Source organism: Cylas formicarius, unplaced genomic scaffold, assembly GCF_029955315.1.
Source record: "Cylas formicarius isolate icCylForm1 unplaced genomic scaffold, icCylForm1.1 PGA_scaffold_1__22_contigs__length_36826433, whole genome shotgun sequence".
NCBI lineage: Eukaryota > Metazoa > Arthropoda > Insecta > Coleoptera > Brentidae > Cylas > Cylas formicarius.
In genome coordinates, this window is record NW_026844264.1 from 23,953,171 (window position 1) to 23,973,548 (window position 20,378).

Here is a 20,378-nt window from a genome sequence, read left to right on the forward strand (position 1 = left end):
ATATAGATCAGCACTGCAATAGGATGCGTGCAAGTTCGAACAGCTAAAAATGTGTGCAAGGTGTTTAAAGTGACACTTGAACATAATATTAACAAACAACCACGGCTTTTATTTTCTGGTAGACGAATACAAAATTTATCTGTCGTTTTATAGGTTGTAGTCAAACAGGATGGCACGATTTGAAATATTGTTTTTATGTTGCTTATATTATTATCATGTAAAGCACACTAAGCACAAATACAAACTAACTTAGATTAAATACAAACACACCTTTACACGACCCAAAAATACACGTAAATTATATAATTATCTGCCTATAACCTGAGAATAATACTGTAACGGTCTGACGTCACGATCAGAGCCGGTTGGGTTTCGAGTTTTGATATTTGGTGTGCGTTACTTTTACACATAAAAAAATATATTGAAGGAATAAACAAAAAGTACCCTATTATGTCAATAACAAAAAAAAAGGTTAGTATATGCAACATTATACGATGATGATATCTGAAGTTACCAAACACAAAGAGAAAAAAAATAGTTGTAACCATAATTAACCAAAAATAGTACTTAGATACAACCAAATAAGAAAATATAGACATTTCTTCTTTGAAAAATCTTGCAATTAAAGGGGTAATTACTAATCAGACGGAACGATTTTTTTTTTGAGAAAAGCTGTTAAAGGTATTATAAACCAATTTTAATAAAAAATAAGATATTTCAAAGTCTATGTGATCCGAATTATTATCTTCATTCTAATACCTTAAATAGAGGGAAAATTGAAGATCGAGCTATTTGTGGTGGTATATTTCAACATGCTTACTTTATTATTGATTCAACATTTTTAACAATTTTTTGATTTTGTCATTGAATTAATCAGCCCATCAGTTTCCAGCGCCATCGCGAATGATTGCATCAATTGCGTTTTCCGTCTAAGATAAAAGGAGTCGTGTGTGTTCAAGCGTTTTACCGTGATAAATTTACGAGATATTTTAATAGGACTCTTTGAAATTGCAGATGATTACGTGGTATTTCTTTTTTTTTTCTTTGTTTGCAAGAATTTCCGACGACGCGGATTCGCACGCAACACCGTATCTCATTGCAGGCAATGGCAGATAATTTATTTCTAATTAAATATGTTTTATTTGCCGGGCATTATTCAATGATGCCTGGATACATTTGAGGCTGAGGAATAAATTTCTGTCGGCATCAAGAAATTTGCGAAGACTTTTTTCGAATTTCTTCTTATTAAAAAATACTGAGGTTAAAACGTTTTCAAAAATTTTATCAGTTGCGGTTATTTTAAAGTGCTGTGTCCTGTGCTAACATTTGTTTTTATTGAAATCCACATTCTTGAAGTTGTTCCTTAATCCCAATCAGCACTCTCCAACCTCGTCTTAAGAGATTTAAACTATTCGATTAAACAACACAGTGCTAAGTAAATTAGCATGGATGACGATCTTCAAAAGGAATCTTTGAAATATATTCCCATAGCCAACTGTCTAATAATAAGTTAAACAAAAACCAAAATTATATATTTTGGTCACGGTGGAATGCTTTATAGTCAAAACTCTACATCTGATCATCACCAGAAATAATAAAGGAATATAATTATCTTGTTATATGTTTCCTTGCAGCAATAAATTATTGCGAAGCTCAATCATGAATTCATTTACCAACTGTTCCATATTTGGTAACCCGCTCTCCTTGATATCATACGTTCTTTTTCAAATCCCCCTTGCAAATTCCTATAAAAACCTATTCAGCGATGGTGAGAATCGATTCGATTCATTTTTTACAATATCACATGTTCGACCCTTTTCTTTCTGATTAAAGTTCTTTTTATGGATAATAGCTCACTTTGACGACTTAACTCCAATCAACCTACGAAACATAACTAGTTAGTCCATATAAAAAAATAATTTCATCTTTCTAGCTTAATCAAATTTCGCTAATACATCATTAGCTGCTACGAATACCTAGGAATGGAACAAACAACCATGTGGACCAAATAAAACTGTCGATTCCCACAGAAAGGTCAATTTTACTTAATCAACATACAATTTGGTTTGCAATCAAATTAGATACATTTAACCACATTACACCCATTTCAGCCCTATGCGTCTTGCTACTTCGGGCGATCCGTTGGCATGTCTTTCAAACAAATAATTTTGTCTACTCCCGTCTGTAAAATACCTAATTACACACCGATCTAGCCTGCGGGAAGTGTCACTTTACCACGTCAGTTTCGTTTCCCACGAATCCGAACCATTTCGGACGTTTCCGGGATTTTACCGCGTGGATTTGGGAGCAATCGGATGTTTTCGGAGATATTTCCCACACTTTAAATTTTGACGTTTGTCAATTCTGACCATGTGCCTGAAAATGTACCCAAAAACTAACGGTCTTAGAAAAAGTATAGTATGCAACACGTTCGGTAAACTGTTTATCTCACTCTCTTATTAAAAACTCGCTCCGCTGTGCTCCGCTCGTGTCAAATAAACTCGTGAGTCACATGCCGTTTACCGCACTTGTTGTATAATATGCTATTATTCTTGAATCGGTTCATAAATAAAATTGGAGTTTTATTCTTAGTATTTGTACGCATCTTCCAAATGTTGTTGCGAATTGGTAACACTAATTTATAGTTAATAAGAAATTATTGTTTTTACTTATTTTGTTGTTTTGTCACTGCACGGTTGTTAAGCCTTATATTAATATGATTGAGACGTGTTTAATTGGCATAATTGGCTAGACGTTCATCCATGAAGGATATGTCGCATCTCACGATACTACTGGTTCTCGTAAATCTGGTAATAGATGATAACGGTAAATAGTTATCAGCGAAAATAAACACGTCTTCAGAAGATTAGCGGCTGGTTTAGCTTAAAATAACCTCCATCTTATTAGTTAATAGAAAACGAGTCGGCTTCTTCGCTCTCGTTCCCGGTTAAAGTAAAAAACCCGTAATAAAAGTTAACCCGTGCTAAATGATCGTTTCGCGAGGAGTAAAAGGTCTTTAGAGACTAACAGGTGGTTTCATGGAGTTGCGCCGCTGTGCGGTAGATCGACGACGATGTTACCGCCGCCCGGGGGTTGGGAGGAATGTAAGAAAAGAATCCCTGTGTCAAGGATAATCGGTTTGTGGATAATTTCCAGGAACGGAGAACGTTCGTAGTCGTAAAATTCAATCATGTATTGGGGCGGCATTTTTTTATATTTGAGCAATGGGTGAATCAAACATATAATTATTAATTTAAGCGTGCAAGTTTTAGATACACAATTTAGTACGTTTTTTAAACGGTAAACGCTGTATATTAGAAATTAGCTCCAACTTCGTTTGCCTATACCTACCTCTTACCCTCTTTGAAATGAACATTAATTTCTCTGCAATATGGAAGTACACTTCTTTAATTTCAGAACGTTGTCCGACCTTTATTGACCCCCGCATTGCTAATAATAATCGCTAACGTTTACTCTTTCCTTAAGATATTTTCTTGAGTAAAACGGAGCAAAATAATTGTCCAAGTGAATTAATGATGAATTTATATTAAATTTATGGTGAACGTAATAAGAACATTAATACAACTTCCAAAAGTTTTAATGAGAAATACCCTACGTTGCAACCTATTAGTAACAAAAAGTATTTAAGGTAATTTTATAATTTTCGGATCTACATTAAAAGTACCGCAAAGCTTTTTTCTGAAGTATTATTATAACTATCAAAGCGGATACCGAGAAAGGGCGCGAGATAGTTGGAAAGAAATTAATTTTTAATTCAAAGAGGGTAAGAGATAGGCAGAGGGAAGGAAAAACTTGGATTAATTACTTACACACAATTCGAAAATAAAATTGATATACAGTAGAGTTCACATATCGTAAAATGTCTGGTTTTCATGATTTGGGATACGCTTCTTATTTTTTAAATTAGTAGTGTAGCTCATTTAGCTCCAGTATTATTACGTGGTGTCTCAGCGACTGAAATTTTTAAAAGCGTTAGAAATGGTTGATTGTTGATTGTGCATCAGGATTTGACACTCACAGAACAAAATCAATAAATATATTCAAAGAGGTTCTAACTTTAGGAAGGATCTGTGAACACAAAAGGTTATTGCTAATAAACTAGATCTATGGTCTATAAGGCCTATGTGATATCCCTAGATTATACTTCGATAGATTATACTTCGAAACTGTTAGCTTTCACGGTGGCTTTGGAATAGACGAAAAAATTGTGAATTATTACTCAGTTAATTTTTTATGTTGATATTATTATTATTATTAAATATAACTATATAATTATAATGTTATACTAATTAATATTAACCCTAATTATTAATGTTAATTTAGTATTCTTCTTCCTTAATAATTAAGTTTAAAATTTATATGCTTCGAAAATATCAACATAAAAAACACAGGTCTACAAAATTAAATTTTATATAATTTTGGTAGGCTGATTTCAAAAATTCTATGCATCTGTTTGTAACAGGTAAGGTTATTTTATATTAAAGGAAAAAAATATATTTCTAGACTCATTTATTGCTTTATTCAGTTAAAAGTTAGTTAAAAAAAATTAACTCAGTATTTTTTGAGTAAAATCTTCGTCTTTTTGTCAGAAAGCTGCGTTGTCCGGCTATTTGTTTTAAGGGAATATCCCATTTATCTCATATCCAGCAGTTGTCCACCATCACCATTATACTCCATCTTCCTTGGTATCGCCGTTCCATTTCCTTAAGCTCCTGGTGAAACTTCTCTCCCTATTTTTGACTAACTGCCCCAAGATTTTCGAGAAAAAACTTCAAGAGTGATTCATGCTACAACCTGAACGATGAAAGTGTTGTCACATAAGTTGAACAATACTTTCGTAGTTTTCGTCATTAGAATTCACAATTCATTAAATGAAACTCAGGCGTTTTTCTCGACATTGGTCACTGTGTTTTAAAACTCCTTGTCTTTGCATAATGTTCTTATCTGCGGCCCAACCAAAAATACCTTCCCCTATCTTGGCATCAAATATGGCTGTAAATTTCTCGCACAAATACTTGAAACACTATCCATTTTTGGCTAGGGCTCTAACAAACTATTTCATCAAAACAAGTTTGATATGAAGAGGAGGCAGTAAAAGTTTTTTGGGGTCAACTAAGCTGTCTCTTTTATATGCGGCGGATTTCTTAAGTCCTAAATTTGCATACGTTTCTTTTAAATGTACCGAATGTTCAACGGGAACCGAGGCCAGTTCGTTGCCATTGTGCTATAAACTACTTTTAAACTACCCTTACTTGAGTCAATAAACAGGCTTTATTCTCCTTTTATATACGGCACATTCCCTAATTTTGAAACTGAGTCAGGAATATTGTTGTAATACACTAGCAGTCCGTCCTGATTAAAATATTGACATAACTATTTTTCGCGATCCCGGTAAAAGCTTGATATGACGCCAGGTGCCAGTAAATGCTTCTCACTAAGTCTGGGCGCTAACAATTCGCATGCATCCCTTGGAAGGTGCAAATCTCTAATTAAATCGTTTAATTCGCTCTGATTAAACACTTCTCTGAAATCTGGTATGAGATCTGAGTTATCTGGGTCGGAATTAGATTACTCTGATTCTGACGATATCACGTTTTCTAGTTCTTTTGGGGAGGTAGGTATCGGTACATCTGGTCCAATAGCAGAGTCAAGATTGGAATATACAATTTGTTTCTTATGTTTTCTGTTGAATCGTTCTAACAATCATCACTGTCATTCCTAGGGTCTCGTGTTTGCTTTGTAGACGCATCTAATATTATCCAGTGTTGCCAAATCACATTTAATTTCATAAAAATCAATTCATTTAACCATGCCTAACATGGAACAAACATTTTCATGTCATAGGTATGTATAGCGCTATAAAAAATAACGCGATAGAGCAAAAATATGGCGTTTTTTGGAAAAACGGCCCGCAAAAATATAGAAAAGCAAACAGCTTTTAAACATCAAAATCACTGTAGACCTGTGTAATTAATTGAGTGAATATTCTCTGGGACTGGTCGACAGTTGCTAGTTGACTGTGATTAAATAATACGCAAATGAATAAAAACGTTTTAATTAAATGCAATTGCTAAAGAAGTTCAGCAATTAAACGCCCCAAGAAGGATTTCGCTCTAATGAAACCCTTTATAATGCCGACATCTCTGTTTTACAAAAACTCTTGTTAAACTTTTCACTAATTAAGCTCGTGTATCTCATTATCTGGTAGCTAATTAAATATGTAGCGGATTCAGATTTCGTCGAGCACAGTTGACAACGAAAGTCAACTGAAACTAAAAACAAAAGGCGCAGCCACAGTTTTATATATTACCTAAGCTGTATATAGTTGCCGGATTGCTCATTGATTACTTTACTTTTAGCTTTAATTTCTTGAACTAGACATAATGGAAATATATTTAGGTACGAATTTGCCAAATAAAGTAAAATAAAAAAAAATTGGATTAATTTGCCGATTAGTGATTTTACCTCTAAAATATGACCTATTCGAAGCAAATAAATAATTTTTATATATATATTTTTTTTTATTGTACCAACGCTCATGTTCTTGGATTTATAAAAAAAAAATTAAGATGAGGAATCTGAAGTTTCTATGCATCTAAAAATTTTCTACAATATGTGTTGTCATTTCTGATAGAAACAAATTTTACGTTGTGCCCTTAACAATTATTCTTGTCTTGTCTTTAATTTTGGTCACCTTAAATCAAAGCCAATCAAAACATTAACTAGAAATTTACAGGTTCGTTCCGAATGTAAGATCATTAACATTGGTGATCAAGTCAAACCTTGGACGTCACATGTTGTTTATAAGGTATATGAAGAGGACTTAAAACATTGGAATAAGGAAACCAGGCGATTCCTACCGTTTGGAATACCTATGATATGGAGAGAGCAAACAAATCACCATCACCAGACTTCTATTTCTAAATAATACTAAAAATTTTAAAAACATTGTTTATCCGTTTAGGTCCCAATATCTGAGAATCCAGTCAATTTAGAAGATGCCACCAGTGCAGCTGAATAGATGCTCAAATAGATACTGAAAGATACTCTTAGTGATGTTCGTGATATGTGGAGTGTTTCTCAGCAACTATAATTATTTTCACAAGCAGAACATAGTGACTTAGTGAGAGACTTACGTTCGCCTTAGGTTCGAAATTTTAGTATCTAGACTTCGAAATTAAAATTTACCTGCACAAAACGTTAAAATCTCATATTTCAGGAAGTGCAAACAGAACTTAGACTGTTTTGAACAAAGTGGTGCACTTGTTTATTGCACCAATGTTCGTAATCTAATAAAGAAACTTGGCACAAACTAGAATCCAAGAGAAGCTTTAAAGCCGTTGTTTTGCACAACGGAAATGTTCATGCTTCTGTATCTGTTGCCGGTACTGTGGAAATGAGAAAGTGCTACGAAAATCTGGAGTTACTGCTTGAAAAAATCAAATAAAATCAAGGACTATTGTTCGATGATTTGTGGTGACTTTAAATTTGTGGAACTTCTAATAAGTCAGCAGTCAGGATATATGAAGTCTGGTCTGTTCATAGATATAAGAAAGTGACGAATTGCTTTTATTAATTAACAAACAATGCAACAAGATAATTACCTAAAGTTTCGGAATTTAAATTCAGGGAAAATTGTGGTCCTTAATAGAAAATAATTTTATACCTACTTGTGTTTAATATTCTTTGGTTTGACATACAACTTAGTTTAAGTTTATTAGTAATCATTCTTATTTCGTGTGTAATACAGCGTGTGTTGAATCGTGTGCGAATTATGCAAAATATGTGTGAGTCTAGTGTATCTCAGGAGACGCTCCCGCCCAAATGTAGAAAACACTATTCCATTGAGACTAAGGAAGTTATAAACAATGTTTATTTGACTCTCATTGAACGTGGTGTCAGCAAGTAAGCATCTTTAGAAGAAACGAAAAGAAAATTGTGAATAATCCCATTTCAGCGAGGAAAAAAAAGCGATGCTGACATTTTCTCGAGTGTAGATGAAAGTGATCAAGATATAATACGGCGTAACATTTACCAGTTATACGAGAAACAAAGCGTGCCTACATTAGATATCTTAATTAGGATGATGAAACCGGTGTTAAATGCGGCAGAACTACCTTAATGAAATGTATTCAACAGATGGGTTTTAGATTTATAAAAATTGACAAAAGGCAAGTTTTAATGAAATCTTTTAGAATTCGGAAATGGCGACTGGAATATCTAGAAAAAATTATTGTTACTTTATTTACTTGGTTCGACACTTATGATACCCCGGAAAAGCGTTGGGTTGACTCAACTGATAAGTGTAAAGCAAACGCGCCATCAAAAAGAGGTAAAAGAATAACTATTTTGCATGCTGGCTCTAAAGATGGTTGAATTCCAAATGGACTTTCTCTGAGGGCGAAAAATATTAAAGATTCTTCTGTGGATTACCATGAAGACACTACCGCTGATTTATTTGAAAGTTGGTTTAAAAACAGACTAGTTCCAAACATTCCTCCTAATAGCGTCATTGTAATAGACAATGCAAGTTATCACAGTAGACAGTTGACTAAAACCTCCTCATATGTCACAAAAGCAACAACCCAAAGCTACATGTATAATAACGACATTTATTTTCACGAAGATTATACTAAAAAGCAATTAATTGAGGTTCTACAAAGCTTGAACCTACAAAAGGAATACGTCTGTGATAATTATGCAAAAAATCTAGGGCATACAGTATATGTATATCTAATCGCATTGAACATGTTTGGCACCAACTGAAATCTGCCATTCGCCGTAATAATGTTTTTCCCCGTGTTAACTCCAATGTCCTCAAACTTATAGAAACCGAAGTTTTTAACATCCCTTCACAAAGTTGGACAAATTCTGTTAAACATATAGAAAAAGCAGAACAATCATATATCCATATTGCAAATACTATAGAACAAATAATAATTAGAACAGGCAATGATAGCGATAGTAATACTGATATATTGAATAATTTTAAGTAATTTAAGTAGGTAATAAAAATAATTTGTAATTTTATTTTAGATTTAAACATAAATACATATATAAATAAGTAATTATTGTTTAGTATCTTTCCTAACAAAACCCCAAATAATTTTCATTTCATTAGTACAGCTTGCCCGGGTCTTTCCTTATCAGTTAGTCACTTTCTTATATCTATGAACAGACTTTACCCCTGTTTTTTTGTATGACTGAGATAGTAGAAACAGATAGAATCAGGCAGCCACACTGGGTGAAAAAGAACTAGGCAAAAAGGGTTCAAGTATATATTATGTATGATGTATATTAAATTCGGAACGATGAAGCAGACGTTAAAGCTTTAAAGAAAGAGGGAGCATGTTTCAAATACATATGTGGAAAATTTCTCGCTCCTGGAATAAAGCTATTAATGAAAGATCAAGATTTTGTCCATGATCGAATCTGAAAAGGTTGCATGGGTCTTATTTACTGTTATAATAGGTTTTCTAGGCAACAAACATCCAAATTACAAAGACATTGTAGAAAAAATGTTAAAGAAGTTTGAGGAAATGGAATGCAATATAAGTATAAAACTACACTTTTTACAGCCACCAATTTTCCGAAAGTCATCAGTGCCGTCAGTGAGGAACAAGGTGGGAGGTTCCACCAAGATAAAAAAGAAATGGAACGAACCGGAAATGAAATGAAATGAAATTGAAATGAAACAAAGTTTTTGGGCCAAGAGGGAATGGAATGGAATAATTTAGGTTTTTTAATTGGGTTTTTCTCTTATACTAATAAAAATGATGTTTAAATTGCTCATTAGATTTAAATTTAGGAGGCCTAAATTATAAAGAAACAAATGACATATCGAAATCAACTTTCAAAAATCAAAAAATTGTTGGCCTATGTTACCTACCATATAGCCTGGATATTCGGCAACTAATACATTTAATTTAGACCACCGTCGTTAAAGGGTGATCAAAAAAACTTCGTATTGTGTGTGCAGAACCTGACGTATAGCGTAGGTCAGCTGCTGAGCAATAAATCACGTTAATTCAGCGTGACGGAATAAGTCATAAACAATTAAGGGAAATGCATCATGTAGGAGAACAAGTTCAATCAATCAAATCCCATCGATCAACTTTTTCGCGACATTTTTTTCAGCACGCGAAGACATCAAGCGACGATCGCGTGATGATATTTCACTCAGGATTGTTTTTCTTTTGCGCACCGCAAACAGGCTAATTATTGCTACGTTGATACCGGCTATTTAACGAGATATCATTATGACATCAAAAATTGTTATAGGAGAGCGAAGCTCTTAATTTGTATAGCGTCATCCATGCAAAAAGCGTTCATTAGAAGTTGACGAAAACCGTACTCGAGACGCAAAGAGAAATTCGGCATCTTTACCGGTTAAAAAAAAAAAAATTTTCTATGATTAGTAAAATTTATTTAAATTCAACTCGAAATCAATCAAAATTAATCAAAAGTACTAAATAATTTCCGCACAAACGTGAAGAAAATATGCGAGCATACTCGAAAATTCCCACTGGTTTTTAAGATCACATAATTAAAACAATTTCGGATATAAAAAGTAAAACCAAAGTGTATGGGATATTATGAACATTGCTTCACTCTCCTTAAATCTGTGGTCGGTATCACTTCAAGGTACGCCTGTATACCTGTGCTATGATATTTTTCTTAATGATAGAGAAGATATTTCACACGAAAATCATGCGCCTCGGATACGAGGCGTATGCAAATAGTTTGGATGATGAAAGAAAAAAAAATTATTGTTGACAGGAGAAGTTGATTTACTTTCTGTTCTATAAGGAATAAATGTTAGTAAACCATTTTTATTCGACTCTTGTTAGAATTGATAAAAGACACAAGTTAAAATTCAGTAATCTGAAACGGGCTGCCGCTCTTGGAAATATGATAACATTCACCAAAATAATATTTACGAATCTGCATTCGTCCTGCGGCTGTTGTTGATTAAAAGAACTTCCTGACGTTTCGCCAATGATTCTCTTGTCTTCGTCAGTACTAAACTGAAACTGGCTTGCACTCTCTACCTGCTTATATACCCTCTGAGGGGAGCGGAGCTAAAGGAGGGGGCAAAAACCTTGTTGTTCAATGATGTGAAAAGAATTAAATACGAAACTATCAGTTTATCAGTTTCTTAGCAACGAAGTATGAACAAGGAGTTTTGGAGTCGTGAGGGATGCTACTGCTACTGCTACTGACTCTAATGGAAGAAGAAGAAGTTAACCATTATTAGTCAAAGGTGAAACATTATAATTGTTATTAGGTATTATGCAATATGTAATATGTAAACAGTTTGCATTACAATTTTTTTTTATTCTGCATCTAATTATCGAGTAATCTAGAGGAAAGCTTTGCTTGATTAAAAGGAACTATGTTGAAATATTGTTTTTCTACCTTCTCGTCTAGTATACCCACCTGCACCTATCAAACATGCGCAAAGTGGTGCACTGTGTTTTAACATTTGACAATGTATTTATGGGGTTTTATTTTTGCAAAGTATCAAAACGTTTAGAAACTTCTTCAGACACTCGTTTATTAAACACTCGCCCCACTTGTGCCTAAAATAATCTATGACGAAAGTGATGTTTATAAAACTTGTTACATTATATACCGTTACATATCATTTTTGAAGAGGCTGGAAGTGAACTTTTAATTTTTTTACATTCCGGGAATTTATCTAAACCTGGATTAGAAAACATTGTTATTGAAAACCGGTTTTTAAGCACTCGCTCGACTAGTGCTAAATAAACTCGTGACTCAAATGCTGTTTTACCTCACTTGTTGCATAATACACTATTACATATAATAAACTTTGCTAATCATGATATAAAATTAAAAAAAAAAACAAATGTAAAATTAAGAATTTACAACCATTGCAAAACGTTAAATATTAATTATAATCAATTATTATATCAATATATTTTTACTGTCTATTTTTTCGGGCTATAAGAATTTCCATTGCAGTATCCACGTATAAGAAGCTTTTAGAATTTATCTGTTTCTAACACCAGCTTTAAGTAATAATTTAACTCACTAACGGTACATAGAAAGCTTAAATTAGATTTTATTTCATGCATTAACCTGAAAAATTTGTTGAACTGTTGAACACCCTGTGTAACTAACGAAACCCATTATAAAAAAGATAATTTTCGGGAAAACAATATCTTCTCGTCCCTCGGGTCAATATCTTTACGCCAGACGACCGACACGGAAAGGCAGATTATTATTTTTTCATCATCTGGCCGGTTTTACGGTCAGCGGAACGGTAATATAGGCCTTTCTATATTGCAATTTCGCTTTTGCGCCGCCGTCGGATCCTCAATATTGGAAATGGGGATCTAAGATGGATAGCTTTCTTTACTGTTTATGCGTCCAGGTCGACGGGCGGCACCGGACTTATTTATAGAATGGAAAAGAAATTGAAAACTGGGCGGAGGCACACGTTACCACGGAAAGAACGAAAATACAGGAAATTAATCATTTAAATTAATTAAATCTTGTTAGTAATACAGTGCAACTTCGGTAAACAATTTTTATAAGAAAAGGGAATGTCCTCATGTGTACTAAGCGTTGTCTCGAAATCAAACCATACGTCTAGCAAAAGCAAAAATATTTATCCGAGTTGAAACTCAACTCATTTATAAATGCAATTGTAGGCGAATCAAGACAAGTTAAAATCGAGTGGCCACGTAGGCACTAAACATGGGCGTATTGTAAAAATGCAAAGGCAATTTCCGGTGAGTAGAAGAAAATTAAGCATTCTCTCACTAATGAGTGTTGCGATTGAGTGTTTTATGTTTTAAATTAGTTAGTTAAATTTAATTTAAATTAGTTCAATATTAAAAATAGTTTCCGCGAATGATTCAAAATTCAAAAATGTTGGTATACTTAAAAGAAAGGTAGCAGTATTTTAATTATAAAAAAATGACCAAGAATATTTAACATTGAACATTCCATTCATCACAGTTTACAAATCTTCTGGATGCCTCCTGGGTCGGTTGTTGATGAATCGAACTTGCTAACGTTTTGCTTCTCGTTCACGTTCCCCGTCCCCCTTAAACAATATTTCAACAGGTACAGAGTAAAATACGAGCCAGTTTCAGTCAAGCTCAGAAGAAAGCAACAGGATGATTGGCGAAACGTCAGCAAATTCGAATCTAGAAGGTTTGTAAATAGTATTACATTAATCAAAACAACACGAATACTTTGACTGACACCATCAAAAAAGCGCAAGTGCGGAGAGAGTTGTGAATGAGCGGCAAAAATATACAAAAGGCTATAAAAATAACTGATGACATAAATGTCCTCAAGTATTTTAGTAACAAAAATATGAAGAAGTGGCATTGAAGAGAAAAAAAAGATAATATTGACTATCATTGATTATTCATATCAGGCAGGTAAGAAAAGGAGGTGAATGAATAAAGCATACAAGAAAAGAGGAGCGCTTGAACTAGGGGAAAGAGTAAGAAAAGAGGATGAGAAAACAAAGAAAATGAGGTTCTATTATTACTCGTATTATTATTATTATTTTAATGCATTGTGATACAAATTGGTGTAGCTGCCTACTTTTATGCGAGTATGGGTGTTACCGCTTTGTCAAACAGCGTTTTTTTTTCAAATACATCAGGCTTAATTGCAGTTTCCTAATTAATCGGAACAGCAGCAAAGACAGCGGTTTTATATTAATCGAAATCGAATTATCGGCTCGGGGTGGTAATCTCGCGTGTCCCCTCGGCAAAAATCGAGCGAAAATGAAAAGTGTAACAGAGTATCGCACTTAAGCGGCCGCTTTAACAGCGATTCCGTTCCGATATAACCCCAATTTGAACAAAAACGTCCGCGTTCCGTATTAGGGTGATAGGAGGGGAGCGGGGTGCTTGGGGTGCGGGGGCGGTGGTGGGTTGGTCGGCGGCGGTGGCGGCGGCGGGGCGTCAATTTATTTTGATGGCGCGCTGGCCCCCCTCTTGCCCCGCTCGTTTTGATTTCATTAAGGGTGTCATCGCAATATCGGCCGGGTGCAATAAATGGAAACATATGGAACATGACATGTACACATAACGGTACACGCCCGTTCCGCTATAAAACTAAATTAAATTTTGTATTTTCGTATTACTCAAACAATTGGCTGCCGCCGCGCGTTTCGTATTTTTTTTTACTGCCCGGGATTACTTTGATTAAATTCCTGATTCGCTTTTTTATGTTTTACCATTTTGCATGGTCGGGACGGATGTGCGCGACGGATAAATAAATCGCGACTTTAAGGCGCTGTAAATTTTATTGACTTTTATAAGCAACAAATCCGTCAAGCGGTTCCATCGTCAGGTGCGTTTGTTTTACTAAATAGCTGTGTCCCGATAAAAATCCAGAAACTTAAAGTAAACTGCGCGGTTTAACCTGTGAGTGATGGAAAACATGTAGGCCAAAAATATTTTTATTTCGTGCTATACAGGATGTCGCGTAACATATCCTCCCATTGAGCAACAGGTGTAGCAATACCATTTAGGATTTCTTGGATCAACGGTTATTCCTTGTCTCAACGTATACCATGTTTATTAGTATATTATGTTTACTTACTAATACCATTAGAAAATTATCAATAATTGCCTAAATGATTACGGGTTTGTCCAAAATAAAATTCTGTTTCACGCTCAGGATCGTCATTAAGATTCATGTTATTTTGTATGCAAATGAATTTTTAAAATAACTGTACAGCATTTTTCTGGAAAGTTAGTTCTCAAAAAGTTGAAGATTGATAATTGCTATGTTTAACGAATCCTCTGCTTATTAAACATTTATAAATATTTTGCACAATTTCTTTTGTACCTAATGACAAGTGACAGCGGATTATTCAATACTTCCACTGATCAGTCGATACGTGATACCATCTATTTGACTCGCCCCTGTCTTATCCCTATGAATAAATTATTATTTGTTCTGTTACCCGGTTACAACAAGTATAAATGTGTTACGACCTAAGTAATTAAATACTTATACGATATACTTTGAAACACACTATACTCCATTCCTAGATTCTAGGATCCGGATACAAGAAACCAACCACAATAATACAGATTGTACCATAACTTTTGTCTTCCATAGAACAAGAAATGACACTAAGGTACAATGAAATTTAATTTTCTAAAAATTACAATAATTAAATAACGAAAAAAAAATGAATTTAAAATTAATGTACTAGTTTGATGTTAAGACATGCGAATTCAGTTACAGTTTGAGCCCAATTTTTTTTGATTATTTTTTTTATTCTGTAGAGCTTGACTCTTTTGATTTCATATTACAAAATAGTCATCCCTTTTGCTTAAAAACTAACCGTTTATCAATATTTATCATTATGTATTTGTTTATACTTCTTCTGTTGCTTTATGACGGGACACAGTGTATAATAGAAAACTGAATTTTTGGTAATGAAAGTTATTTATTCTAACTATAAGGAAGTATCCACCTTACCTATCCATCCTTACCAAGAGGCTTCTATATACCGCCCCAAAAAATATATAACATTAATGCAGTTTCAATACCATTGTAGTTAGGCTGTTTTATAAACTTTTATGTTTTAAATCAAGTTAGTTTTAATAAGCCTAAATATATTTTGAGGACGTACTTACTTAACAAAGAGGAGTCCAGTGTAAAGTGCATCTCAAATTCAATCATATTTCTAAAGCTTACAATGTGCTTTGGATATACTTATTTCCTGTTTCTATGCGCAAAAATCTTTTTTTTAAGTGAAATTTATATATATATATATATATATATATATATATATATATATATATATATATATATATATATATATATATATATATATATATATATATTTTTTTATTTGTTATCAACTAAATTACAAATTTGGCAATTAAGAAAAAAATATCTATCAAAAACATTTAAAATGGACAAGATTCGCATTATATTATACTGCAATGTATTTTAGTTTTTAGTCACCCTATATATCTGACATCTGAATATAGGCAATAAGCTTTCTAAGAATATTTTACTCTCATCAAATAAATTATGTTACTTTCTGAAGGTACAAAGTGAAAAAAAAATCGTTTTCTCGTTGAGAAAGGCGATATTTTTCTATTTTTATTATATTCGACGAATTGCTTGTCGAATATGGTAAACAGTGTACTGCAAATGCTTCATGCGTCGGTCATCAAGCGATAAGCTAACATTGAGCTAAGTCCAAAATGGTTGAATTAACGTTTACTAGGTAACTGCTTACCATTTCCACTTCCTGATTACTTTTGCTTAAATATAGGGCTCATCAAATCCACGGGTTACAATATTATCCCTATAAAAACTTGTACAAACTTTAAATCCTTCTTCCAAAATTTAATTAAAATATTTACGCTATGAATGAATTTCATTAAAACATTATTCTGATTATCCCCCATTTTGTTTCAGGTAACGACACAATGCCTCCGGCTGCACGGGAATTTCGCTCTTTGGTACGTCCTAACAATTTAATTCCATAAAAATGCCAGCAAATTAGGAAATTAATTAACGGCATTGTTCACTTTACTTATCAACTTAACGTTGACGCCGTGCTTAAATTGTCCGAAGTACTATAACGCGTGTTTATGCTCAAAAGATTGCATGTTTTTGTTTGTAATTGAATTAAATCTAGATCTAGAAAATAAAAAAAAAGCTTCTCCTCTGCGAGACTTACTCCGTTAAATACTTGAAATACTTGAATGCTCAAAAGTTCAACTTAATTAAGTTTATATTTAGAATTGAATAAAAAGCAAAAATTTTCAAGAACTGGCAGGGCAATTCAATTTTGTTTTACGTTTTTCATATTTGTTGAATATTATTTATAATAGGAAGGGGCGATTTTGTCGTACTTGTCGGATCTCCTTTGAATGCAATGTCGTCTAAACATGAAGTACTTTCCAGCATTTCTCTGCAGTTCGATTTTGAGGTTGTTGTATTCAAGATTATGTTAAATATTCAGAGAACGTTTATTGTTAAAAATTATTAATGTTTGCCAATTATTAACTTGAGTAAATTCGCTATAATATTAAGCTTAGCTTACCTGTTTCAACGATTTTGTATAGAATTATTTATTATTAAAATCCACCGTTAGTTAAGATTGTTGCGGTTCTTAGTTTGGATGGTACTGATAGTAAATGTTTATCTGTACTCAACAAAATGCTGTGTTTCTGTGATATTTGCTTCTTGATGTGCCATATCCGTTTTTTACCGAATGTTAGATAGATAGGTAAATAGATTTATTTAGCCATTTTTTACATAAAATGTCTTTACAACAAATGGCGCGTCAGTAGTACAAAAGCAAAAAGAAAGATTTATGCTGACAACTTAATAGAATAATAGAATAGAAAAATTCCATACGTAAAAGCAATATCTCAAAATATACAATAGACATACCCTATAAAAGTACAATACAATTCTAAAGTGTAAAAACGATGGAATCTAAAATTTAACAGAAAACGTAAATATAGATAGGTAGATAATAAAACATATGTTGATCTAAAATTCGTTGTTGGTCGAAAGGGTGTATGTTGTAAAAGGTATTAAAACCACCCTTTGAACCAGAACGGTAAACAATTATAACCACTGTATCGATCGTAGGGAACAAAATACCGCAGAATTCGGCACGCAAAGCTACACAATATTTATCAAGATCTAATGCTTCACACTTAATATTATTTTTTACATATATTGCCTTTGGTGGTGCCTTTCCTACAGTAGTAACTCTGCAGGATGAAATTTTTAGAACGTCTTCACTTTTTACATGATGCTCAAACATACATACCACATCGAAGTGATTATCCACGAACAGAGACAACATATCGATCTCGCCTCGCCGGCCCTGCACGTTCTGGGCAAATATTCGGAGTGCCCCACGATCACACGGAAAAGTCCCAGTTACTTGATGGGGTGTACCCCCGCGGGACGGGAGAAAAAACGATTACGATCAGTCACCTTGAAGGATGCATAATATTTCGGATATTTTGAATTTACTTTGTCCACACGAGCGTTGTTAACTATTGGAGTGAGGTAGGCTTGGATATCTTCTGCCGTTGTCTCCGGATGTAGTTTCGTGACATGAAAGCTAACAGGCCTCTCGGCAGCCTGTAAGTTGCATTTGCTCGTATCATGCAGACTTCCTATCAGAGGTGTTTTTTTAGACAATGTAGTTCTACTCAACATAATAATGTAACATCGGAGCACTTCGTTTCAGTTAAAGCGCTATGGACAGCTATCGCGACATCGCCTTTGGTGACAAATTCGGGACTTTTATGACATTTCACACAGACTAAACCAGATCCAGCTACACTGTCGCACCTCTTGCATGGATTATTATTTCTTGCAATCTGCATTTTGATAGATGTTTCAAAAAATAAACGGTAAACAGTAAACTCACTAGGCAACGCACCGTGTAGTCTGTCTGTAGCCCAGCTTGGAGCAGTGCACGTGCAGGGAGCGCGACTCAAAACAGGAAAAAAGTTGACTCCCATGACTCACAAACACAATATTGAATACCTTTCAACTACTGAAGACTGTTCACATAGCTTTCACCAATTAAAACTTCCTAAAAATCACTGAACTAACTAGATATGGTACGCAGTTATTAAAATAGGTTATAACGGGACGGATATAACGCACGACGAGTTAGCAATCAGGTTGACTATGAATACTTTATTTACAGCTGTCCGCACCACTGTTGTAGGTTTTTCATCCAAGATGTTCTTCTTCTTCCTGAGCCTCGTCTTCCTTCAATCTTGCTCTGAATGTTCAAAGGCTGGATGTTGTATGTTTCACAATATCTCATATTATGGCCGAAATATGAGAGTTTCTTAATCTTGATGTTAGCAATGATTTCTTTATTTTTCTTCTTTCTGTTCATGACTTCTATGTTAGTGACCTATCTCTCCAACTTATCCTCAACATGCGCCTGTACACCCACATTTCAAAAGCTTCCAGCTTTTTAAAGGTAGTTCTGTGAGAGTCCAAGGTTCTACTCCATACAACTCCATACATCGGACCATTCTCAGTCTAAGGTGAATTTTAAGTTCGCGTCCATACACCACTTTCCTCATATGTATGAACCTTGCTCTTGCTTGTTCAATTCTGGATTTTATTTAATTGTCTCAGATATTTAATCCTCTTGTCCCTTTCAAGTTGACTTTGGCCGATCCACAGTTCTTTTGTTACAGCTATAAGTTTGGTCTTTTTGATGTTAATTTTAAGACCGTAACGGTTGCATGAAACTACTACTTGATCTAGGAGTTTTTGAAGTCCTTTAAAATTATCTGCCAGTAGAACGAATGATCTGCATATTTTAGGTTGTTTATTACTACCCCATGTATTTCTATTTCTTCTTCGATATTTTCTCAAGTTTCTTGAAATATTGTCTCCGAGTATAAATTGAGATTAGTTGCTTTCAGTCATATTATATCCTATTTTCACATTTGCGCAATGATTCTCAAGTCCTTGTCATCAATTCTTGTTGTTTTTAGTATTTAAATAATTTTTTCCTATTGCACTCTAAATACTCTAAATACCTCGCAGTCCATATCTCGCCATCTTTGAGTTAGAATTTGAATGCATCTTTGTACCTAGACCCTTGCGGAATCCGAACTAAGTATCTTCAATGTGTTCATCAATTTTGGGGTAAATTATTTGATGTATTATTGTTTGAAACAATTTTAAGACATGACTCATCAGACTTATGGTGCGGTGTTCATTGCAATTTCTAGCCTTTGCTAATTTAGGAATCGGGATACACGTCGACTTCAACCAGTCAAATGGTATATCTGCTTTATCGTATATAAAATTTAACGACTTAACTAATAATGCAATTGCTTTCTCTCGCAATATTTTTAGTACCTCTTTAGTAGTATCATCTGGTCCTGTTGCTCTCTGCTTTTTTGCAAATTTAATGGCTCTCTTTATTTCGTCTTTGTTAATTGGTGGACCAGTTATATTTTCTTGTACGCCAGTATCCGTGTTTCGCTCATCTTCAAATTGCTCTTCAATATACTCTACCCATCGTTTTAGTTTTTCTGTTATGCTTATATCCTGTAATTGCTTTAACTTAAAGTCATCATGTCTTCTTTAATACTCTTCAATCTTTGCCCATTCGTTGGAGAAGTACACCGTTTTCGCATGTCTAATTTTCTTTTTTGTAACCATCCTCAGTTCCTCGGACTTTCTGTTGTCTTCTGTTTGCCATTAAATTCAGAATTTCTTCTACCATCCATACTTTTTTCTTGTGTTTCTTATCTGATTTCAATTTACTGTCCATTTTATCTTTTATAGTTTTGGCAAACCATCGAGGTTAGCAATTCTTG

General features: G+C 33.9%; 1 protein-coding gene across 2 annotated transcripts in view; it reads left to right on the forward strand.

Moving 5' to 3' along the window:
- Positions 1 to 20,378, forward strand: part of LOC132697193 (LIM domain only protein 3) — a 304,634-nt gene that overhangs the window by 97,950 nt on the left and 186,306 nt on the right. The window contains exon 3 of one of the 2 annotated variants that reach the window (XM_060662501.1): positions 16,465 to 16,508. The exons of the other annotated variant lie outside the window; for it this stretch is intronic. The gene's annotated coding sequence lies outside the window, so the exon portion shown is untranslated. The remainder of the gene's footprint in view (positions 1 to 16,464; positions 16,509 to 20,378) is intronic. 2 annotated transcript variants of the gene reach the window in all.